Source organism: Mercenaria mercenaria, chromosome 6 (assembly GCF_021730395.1).
Source record: "Mercenaria mercenaria strain notata chromosome 6, MADL_Memer_1, whole genome shotgun sequence".
Lineage (NCBI taxonomy): Eukaryota > Metazoa > Mollusca > Bivalvia > Venerida > Veneridae > Mercenaria > Mercenaria mercenaria.
In genome coordinates this window covers 21,746,604-21,757,432 of record NC_069366.1, presented here as the reverse complement: position 1 = coordinate 21,757,432, position 10,829 = coordinate 21,746,604, and positions in this window count along the sequence as shown.

The following is a 10,829-nucleotide window of genomic DNA, read 5'->3' as shown; positions in this document are numbered from 1 at the left end:
TTATTTTCATCATGTTTCCTTAAAAACGCCCTACTTTCGATTTCGTTAATGCACGGGATCCCATCAAATTGAGCTCCCTGACTAAGCAGCGACGTTAGCATTCATTGCTTACCACATAGAAGGTCCTGTGCACGAACAGAGAGGGATTCGTTTTCTCATTTACCACAGAGAGGGATCCATGCAATATGCATACAGGTATACACCGTGATTATCTCACCTGGCTGAAGCAAAATGACATACAAGAGGGCCATAATGGCCCTATATCGCTCACCTGTTATCATTGCACTTGAGGACAAGAAGGCCCTCAGAAAAAATATCTTAAGTCCAAAGGACAGGAACAACAAAGGGAAGAAATTTAACCAAAAATAAAAACAAAATTCCTACAAGGTAAAGATATGTCAGAATACAACTAAACATTGGTACCATCCATGTTGTACCACAGAAAAGTGGTCTCGGTTTTTCCCTATGGCCAATAATAAAAAAGTTACTAAAAATAAGCTATTTATAGTAACGTAAAAGGGAAGTAATTAAAAAAAAATTGTAAGTGAACAAAAGAAGGATCTGCCAAATAAATCTGTTGACATAAATGAAATTTCAGATCAGTATCTTCATTAGTTACGGAGATATACCAATTTTAATTTGAAATAAAGGGAGGTAATTTGACATAAAATCAGTCCATAGTTATCTACCCTGATTGTCTCAGTCCAACTAATAACAATAATGAAATTTCAAATTAGTCCTATAAGTAATTACTGATATAAATCCATTTTGATGACAATCAGGGGAGGTAATCAGATATAAAATAACTCAGGAACCTACGATTGGATCTGATTTGTCATGGAATCCAAGATTTATTGTTGCTGAAGATAATTTGGAAGTTTGTATCAAATTAAACCATAAATGAAGTCTCTATATGGCTGCAAAAGCCAAAAAAGCCAATTTTGGACCTTTAAGGGGCCATAACTCTGGAACCCATGAAGGAATCTGGCCAATTCAAGAAAGCAAACAAGATCTTGTGGTGATACAAGTTGTGTGCAAGTTTGGTTAAAATCAAATCATAAATGAAGCTGCTATTGAGCAGACAAGGTCAAAATAGCTAATTTTGGCCCTTTCAGGGGCCATAACTCTGGAACCCATAATGGGATCTGGCCGGTTCAAGAAAGGAACCAAGATCTTATGGTGACACAAGTTTTGTGCAAGTTTGATTAAATTCAAATCATAAATGAAGCTGCTATTGTGCAGACAAGGTCAAAATAGCTAATTCTGGCCCTTTCAGGGGCCATAACTCTGGAATCCATAATGGAATCTCGCCAGTTCAAGAAAGGAACCAAGATCTTATGGTGATACAAGTTGTGTGCCAGTTTGGTAAAAATCAAATCATAAATAAAGCTGCTATTGTGCAGACAAGGTCAAAATAGCTAATTTTGGCCCTTTCAGGGGCCATAACTCTGGAACCCATAATGGGATCTGGCCAGTTCAAGAAAGGAACCGTTATCTTATGGTGATACAAGTTGTGTGCAAGTTTGGTTAAAATAAAATCATAGATGAAACCCCTATCGTGCAGACAAGAAATTGTTGATGCACGCACGGACGGACGGACGCACAGACTGACGACGGACGACGGACGAAGGGTGATCACAAAAGCTCACCTTGTCACTATAAGATAGGTGAGCTAATAAAATCTAAACAGCTTTATGGTCAAATATGGGATCGATTTGACTGGGTCTGTGCGTGGGAGGTTATGAAATATGCAACACGTCTCATATCCACTAGCACTGGCTTGAGTGGAACTTGTAAGTGACCTTTGAGTCTCTGTGAACCAGAAAATATAACAACACTAAGTCCAAACAAGAAGCTGATATTGCTAAGATACCAGAAACTTAGTCTTCAAACTGAAAGCTGAGATCCCCAAGATACAAGAAACTAAAGTTTTCAAACCGGAAGTTGGGATTCCTAAGATACAAGAAACTAAGGTCTTCAACCAGAAGTTGAAATTCCTATGATACCAGAAACTAAAGTTTTCAAACCGGAAGTTGGGATTCCTAAGATACAAGAAACTAAGGTCTTCAACCAGAAGCTAAAATTACTAAGATACCAGAAACTAACGTTTTCAAACTGTTAGTTAGGATTCCTAAGATACAAGAAACTAAGGTCTTCAACCAGAAGTTGCAATTCCTAAGATACCAGAAACTAAGGTTTTCAAACCAGAAGCTCAAATTCCTAAGATACCAGAAACTAAGGTTTTCAAACCAGAAGCTCAAATTCCTAAGATACCAGAAACTAAGGTTTTCAAACCGAGCAGAGACTTTAAGATTCCTAGTTACCAGAAACTAGGTCTTCAAACTGTACAGAGCGGTAAAATAAGTTAAAACTGGAAACTGAACTGCAAGATATGCCAGAAACTAGGTTTCAAACAAGAGACTGCTAAGTACCAAAACTATTTAGACCTTCAAGGACTTAAGATACTATTGATACCAAAAATTAGGTCTTCAAACTGCTCAGATGCCAGAAACTAAGGTCTTAAAACTGGAAACTGTAACTGCCAAGATACATGTACCAGAAACTAAGGTCTTCAAACAAGAGACTGCTAAGGTACCAAAACTTTTAGATCTTCATAGTGGAAACTAAGAGTACTATGATACCAAAAATTAAGGTCTTCAACCAAGAAGTTGAAACTGCTAAGATGTCTTTAAACTGGAAGCCGAGACTGGCAGAATACCAGAAACTAAGGTGTTGAGACTATTCAGATACCATAAATTAAAGTCTTCAAACTGTAAGTCAAAACTGACAAGCATTGTGACACTGTTTACACCTAACCTAGATGACAAACATCTTAATTACTGTCAAGTGACAAGCAATCTGCAGTCAAAAAATGTCCCCACGCCTCGTATCTGGACTTGGCATTGTTTTATTTTCTGGTCCTTTCAAATCATGCAGTCCTGTTATTGTATAATTTCAATTTCTCTTCAAGATATCTATTCAGCCCATTCAAATTATATACCCAGTAATTACAGTCGAAATTACAGTGAACTTTGTTCCCTCAAACTTGGATAACTCGAACATCACCCTTCCCTTGAACTCACTGTCAGGTCCCCGGCCAAATCTCTATTTAATCTATATTGTTTGATGGCTCAAACTACTGGAAATCTCAGACAAATTTTGCACGCCCCGTTGAGTTTAAGATAAAAAAGTTTGACTGCATACAGCTTTTCTATTGATTCTAGTGATTTTACTGACTGACATGCACAATTTTGAGGCCCTGCATGACACTTTTCAAACGCCAAGTCTTTTTGTTTATAATATATTCAACCTAAATTTTATGCATTCTTTTGCATGAAAACAGTGAACAATGATGGCAACAATAAGGCACTGGGTAGTTTTCTTACACTGATGGTCAAACAAAGATTCTAACTTATGGCGAGAAACATTTATGTCTATGTTGGCCTCAAAAAAACTGATTTTTCATCTGTGTCAATTATAGTAAAAAAAATGTGTCTTATTGTACAGTAGGTGAATTGGCATGCATTTTTTAGTTGCACAACCTGATTACTGATGCGTGATGATAGATGCCTTTACCACTGGTGCCAGGTTTTGTGACGGCTGTTGTACATGTCATAACCTCTCACACGCAGGCACATTCAAATAGAGCCGGTTTTTACTTGGCTTGGTTGTGTTCTATGCTTCCAAAAAACTTTCTAATAAATTTTATAATTATCTTTAACAAATTCTATATCTTCATTAAGATAAACAGTATCTATGATTGGAATCCGTGCAGTTTTTTAATTAACTGTACCCGTGCTGGAATACAATGTGTCGCAAAGAGAATTAAGCCAAGGGTATCTATTGATTCTTTCCACTGGGTATCCTGGGTTTAAAACAAAGTGCACAGCAATCTTCAGCCCTACATTATAATATGTGGTGATAAACCGAAGAAAAAAAAGCTTTCTAATGAAATCAATGTGACGGTTAAGGTAGTGACCGAGAGGGCATTAACAAGTGATTTTAATGTGAAATACCACGAGGTATCGCATACATAATTATGATCATAAAATATTGCAATATTTGACTGTCTATCATCCATGACTAGATGAAATGACCTTACCTGGCCTCTCACAGCGGAGTTTTACCAAATACGGTCAATTGAAGGGAGACAACTCATTAGTAAATACACACATTTGCATATAGATTTGTGTTTTCTTGTCAATAAAGATGAAAAGTACTATGGTAAAAACAAACTTGTTCAGTGTTGTAATCCTTTTAAAAGGGTGGATATCTTTCATACCAATTTGAAATATCAAAAAGAGAAGCTAAAATTTATCAAAAATATGCTTTCCTGTTTACAAAGCCCCATAAGCAATTTCAAAAAATTGTTTAATTCAGTTCTTACAGATCCCACACAAAAACAGTTCATTTGAACCTAGAGTGGAATATGGTAATATGCCTACAATACAATTCCAGTCTATATAATTCAGCCAGATGCCTGAAAATTTGAGGAATTATTAAAGACAAAGGAAATAGTTGATTAGATGAAATCATGGAATGGCTCCATCTTATAAGAGACAAAATACCGTATTGATTCTGTTAGGTGCCCAAGCCATAAACATAATAGGTACAGCCTAATTTAGTGTATTACAGACATCGTAAATAAAAAAAATCTATCTCCCTAAGACTTAAATGTTCATCTAAAATGTGGATCACTTTAAATTCAGATCAGGAAACTATTGACTGGAGCTAATTCTAATTAATATGCCATTCTTAAAAGTTTCCTTATGCATGATGAACTTCACAGGATTTGATTTTACAACAACAAAAATATTTGTGAAAATTTACAGATTTGCCATTGTGGAGAACTCATGAGATTCTATTATCTGTGGGCTTTTTTTCCTTATGAGCTAAAAACAAATGATTTTTATTTTTACATCAAGATATAAGAACTTTTAACCATATTTCTGATAATACCATCCTTTATTCGAAGGTGCGCTTTATTTGTGTAGTACATTCTGCTTTCTCAGACACAATGCCAAGACATAATTTGCATGCCGATACCTGTTTTATGTAAAACTTACAGAAAAAGTTAATCAATTGATGAACTCTGTCAGAGCTGCTTCATAAAATTTCTTTTCTTGTAAATTCTGCATTTCATAGAAGTGAAAATACTTCTCACCTGTCAAATTATAGACAAAACTCTCAATAAAGTTCTGTTCTTAATGGTGGATGAAGATCAAAGGTGCCTCTCCAGGCATTTATATTTCAAGGAAATGCAGGCATCCGGGTAGAATCACAAACCGTCCCAAGATGTAGCCTGCCTGACTCCCTCATATTATGACCATAGCTCGGCTCAAACCCACTGAGGTGAGGGGCAAGTGATTTGAAATTGGTTACCTTAACCACACTGCAATGGAAGACCTGCTTCCCTACAATCAAGGAATTTAGAAATGTACAAATTACATAAATGCTAAAATGATAACACCTGCTTTATCAAAATTTCGTACTCGTCAACAGTCTACCTCGAAACAATCCTACAATATTCATAGAAGGGCAGGAATATTTCAGGAATTTACAGTGCTTGTAACATCACAGTCCAAGCAAACAGGATAACCATTTAACAATGAATGCAAGAACCTTGTACACAATTTTTTTTATGCACTCAATATCTCCTTGTCTCATCGAAGCAACAATATATATATGCTGGCAATATTCTGCTGTAATAAGGTGTTCAACTCCTGCACAAAGACCTGACAGAGCTGGGTGGCGTGTGGAACATGCATATGGACCTATATTGAGATACTATCCGACCAGGGATACCTAGCTGACAGTGACGTCATATTGTGTTTACTTTCCAACGTTTACCTTATATTGTACTAATAAACTTTGATAATGTGGCAGTTGACCTCAGTACAGTCGACACTGTTTATTTTCCAATACAGGTAAATCCAATATTTACATCACAATAGATCTATATATTGAAGGCTTATCTTTGAACACCCCTGGACTTATTGGACTCACCTGCCACATTATCAAAGTTTATTAGCACTGGATTGTCATTATGTTTCTTTACCAATTGCCTGTATGGATACGTAGCCCAGAGGATAACGGCGCTGTCGTAATAACCAAAAGGTACCGAGTTCGAATCCGGTCGGCGGATTTTTTTTCCCGCGCAGTATTTTCTTATTCATCTATATAGGTATCTTGATTTTTTGTGTTTCACGAATTATGCATACAGAATAAATTGTGTAGAAAACGTCATTTCACTCCACATAAAATGGCTAAAATGCCTTCGAACACGTTTTTAACTGTAACGAGCCTTTGGAGAATAATGAGAAAGCTACATGTATTCTAAAACACAATGGACTGACTGACATATGTTTCATTAGCATTTGGTATACTTCATAATGAAATAAATGGTTGATAATTAAAAAAACAAGAGCTGTCCGTAAGACAGCCAAGCTCGACTATTCGAAATATTGTCCCAGAAGCAGGAAAATATTACCCAAAAAGGTTAAATATCAAAAGGGTTTTAAGTTCGAAAGGGGGAATAATTTGACCAAAATGCATATCAGTTATGGGACTTGCTGCTATCAACTAGTTTTATAACCCCGAAGGCACATGTGAAGTTTCAATTCAATATCTGCATTAGTTTTGGAGATAGAAACTTGCATGTAAAACTTTAACCAGAACTTTCAAAGTCCAAAAGGGGGCATAATTTGCCCAAAATACATGCCAGAGTTATGGGACTTGATCCAGTGAGGTTAGTAATTGATCTAGAAAAAGAAACAAGAGCTGTCGGAGGACAGCAACGCTCGACTATTCAACAGCCTTGTCAATTGAATGAATACAAAAGTTGAAAAAGGGGCATAATTTTGTAAAATGCAAAGTAGAGGTATTGAACCTTTGTACTGCATGTCATATCATGACAGTGAACAAGTGTGTGAAGTTTCAATCCTTTCCAATTTGTGGATACTGAGATACCAGCTTACATACAAAAACTTAACAAAAAACTGCTAAGTCAAAGGGGCATAATTTTGTAAAAATGCCAAGTAGAGTTATGAGACCTTCACAGTGCATGTTAGATCATGACAGTGAACAAGTGTGTGAAGTTTCAATCCATTCCAATTAGTGGATACTGAGATATCAGATTACATACAAAAATTTAACCAAAAACTGCTAAGTCGAAAAAGGGCATAATTTTGAAAAAAAAGAGAGTAGAGTTATTGGACTTGCTTAGTGCATGTCAGATCATGATAGTGAACAAGTATGTGAAGTTTCAATCCATTCCCATTAGTAAGTACTGAGATACCAGCTTACATACAAAACCTTAACCAAAAATTTCTAAGTCGAAAAGGGGCATAATTTTGTAAAAAAGCAAAATAGAGTTATGGAACCTGTGCAATGTAGATCAGTTCATCACAGTGAATAAGTGTGTGAAGTTTCAATCCATTCCCACAAGTGGTTACTGAGTTACCAGCTTACATACAAAACCTTAACCAAAAATTTCTAAGTCGAAAAAGGGGCATAATTTTGTAAAAAAGCAAAACAGAGTTATGGAACCTGTGCAATGTAAGTCAGTTTGTCACAGTGAATAAGTGTGTGAAGTTTCAATCCATTCCCACAAGTGGTTACTGAGATACCAGCTTACATACAAAACCTTAACCAAAATCGGGAAGCGGACGCCGATGCGGACGCGGACGCCGACGCATGGGCGAGTGCAATAGCTCACTATTCTATGAATAGTCGAGCTAAAAATAAGTTTCAAATCTATATGCCTTTTAGAAATAGCTGTATGTACTTGCACGCAAAACTTTAACCAGAATTTGCTAAGTCCAAAAGGGGGCATAATTTGGCCAAAATGAAGGTCAGAGTTATGGGACTTGCTGCTATCAACTAGTTTTATAACCCCGAAGACACATGTGAAGTTTCAAATCAATATCTGCATTAGTTTTGGAGATAATAACTTGCATGTAAAACTTTTACCAAAATTTTCTAAGTCTAAAAGGGGGCATAATTTGCTCAAAAAACATGTCAGAGTTATAGGTCTTGACCCAGAGAGGTTGGTAATTGACATAGAAAAAGAAAAAATAAGTTTCAAAGCTATATGCCTTTAATTGATGGCTGTATGTACTTGCATGCAAAAACTTAACCAAGGTGTGACGCCGACGCCGACGCCAACGCCAACGCCGACGCCAGGGTGAGTAGAATAGCTAGACTATTCTTCGAATAGTCGAGCTAAAAACTAACACGAAAAACATATAAAAACAACATTTCAACAACAAATCAAGGAAAGCAAATGTAACTGGTCTTTCAAACAGTATATTTTTTGCTACAAAATAAATATTAAGTATACCTCACCTACCACTGGTTTCAAACTTACATCGCCCACATGACAAGTAGCCAACACATCCACTGGGCCATACTTTACTTATAGATAAGGACATATTTCTATTTAATATAAGTATACATCCGTTTGGGGATATTCCATGGTTATTTATAGTTTGTTGACAAAATGACGTCACTGTCAAAAATTGTCGGTGGATTAGTAGCCTATGCATGGAATTTCAATAAATCTAAATGGTGTTTACATTGTCAATGTTAGCCTTATAATAACCTGTGCATTTTTAATGTCCCCACCTGTAGAAAAAAAACACCTCTTAACGTTCTGACTATCTAAGCCTAGTTTGATCCTCTACTACTGAAACTATAGCATAACTATTATGGCATTGAACTGGATATGACATAATTAAAAAAAACAACTACAGTTTGTTCAACTAGTGGGTAGCTGGAACACTTGAGGCATGGAGGAATAGGACTGCATGGTAATGTGGCAAAGTATTAAAAAAGAATGTATAAGAGAATCTCTTGGCACTGCAATATTTGTATACATCTTGTTTACCTAGGGCAATAGACAGCAGTACGCTCTACTGTAGTAGAGACTAAAGTATGTTTGACCATGCGCATGTGCAGAAACACTTTCTGTTTCTTACTATACTACAGTGAAAACTTCTGAATACCAGAACTTATTTTTCTCCTTTTATTTTCAATATAGATCGTACTTCTAAATAACGGAACTTTAATTCTGAACACCGGACATTACAATATTTTCGAAAAATTTGTCTCATTTCAATACAATTTTACTTCCAAAAACTGCACGACAGGAACAAACAGATATTTATTTGAATGCAAGTTTGTTTCTCCGGGAAAATTTCATCAGCGATGACCCATTATTTTGCCATGCATTAGAATTACAACCTGTAAATCAAAGGATCAAACACCGCCGAAGATCTTGATATTTAGATAATGATCTTTCATTAAGGAAATGATTAACAGTTTAAATTTTGATGTTAAAGGCACTGACCTTCAGATCTGGTTAAAAATAATCTTTCTTTCAAATTAAAGTTTGGTCATATTATGAACATTAGAATATGAGTTTTTGTTTCTAAAATATTTTAAAAACTCAAAATCCAGAAAAAAAGATGACCGCGTCGGGAATTGAACTCTGGACTGTCGCGGCAATAAACACATTTTCCCGTTGTCGTAACCAATAGCGCTGAAGCGGAATTAGTGAATTATGGCTACAAAATATAGATATTTATAATCGAGACAGTTTACCTGGAGTAAAGCGTTACAAACACTTTTCAATTTTCATCTTAAAAAGTAGTAAAAACAGCAAATTCTCATGTGTTTCCATAACATATAGTTTGTCAGTAATTAAGTTTTGAAGCCTTCTTAAGAAATATAGCATTTATTTCCAGATACAGTGTCCGACAAATCCATTGCCCGGGGACCCGCAAGCTACCAGAAATTTTCGTCGGGCTACCAAAAAAATCCCGACGTAAGCCCGCCGGGCAACCATAAATTTAAAGCTTTAGTAGCCTGGTCATTGTATATTTTACAAAATCAACATCTAGTCGTTTCCTCAATTAAAGTTTGCAATAAACAACAACAGACCATGTGTAATGATTATCCAGTCTTAACTGGTTCAAACTGGTTTAATCCCGCCCATTATCTAACTGCAGAAACAGTCTCCGCCTAGGCGCATCAAATATGTAAAGCCAGGGCTTTTCCCACCTGTCTTATGGGGTCGAATTTCCGCCCAAAAAAAATCCCTATCCATTTTCTTCAATTTGAAGCAAACAATTATCAATCCAAAGAAAAAAATCCCAACTTGTATCCAATTTTGATTGTTTTGTTCGCTAATGAAATCCCAAAAAATACTGGAAAAACCAACTTGTTTCTATTTTTAGCGACATGACCTTCTGCACCTCAGCAAAAATTAAATACATGATTCTGCCACAAAATTGTATGTTTTGTATGTAAAAACAACTCAAAACACATAAATACATTACCATTTATTGAATAAAGCAACGAAAACGTGTTGACAGAGAGTTTTTACACCATTAAAATCAAATGTCACATATTTTCGCGACCCGATTTTTTTCCCCTCGAATGCACACACACTCTACTGTTTGGAAAATGCAGTTGTTATCGGCATGGAAACTTACTGCGTGTAAACAAAAGTTTGAACATAATAAAGTAGTAGTTATTTTTTGCAAGGTCTGTCTAGAACCAGCAACTTGGAAAAAAATTCTCTAAATTTCACACGGGGATACTTAAGTTTTTTTAATTCATCTGAATGCTTACCATAAAACTTGAAAATAAAGCTTTAAACTAATATGATTAATTTTGACAATTCACCATGTGAAAGAATTCCAAATTTGACCAGTAGCCCTTCTCCAACAAACCTAGACTAATATGACAGGAATGTGTCTGCGGAACCAGAAACAAACACACAGGCTTATTTTGATGTTTTTATAATTTTTAACCAAACATTGTTT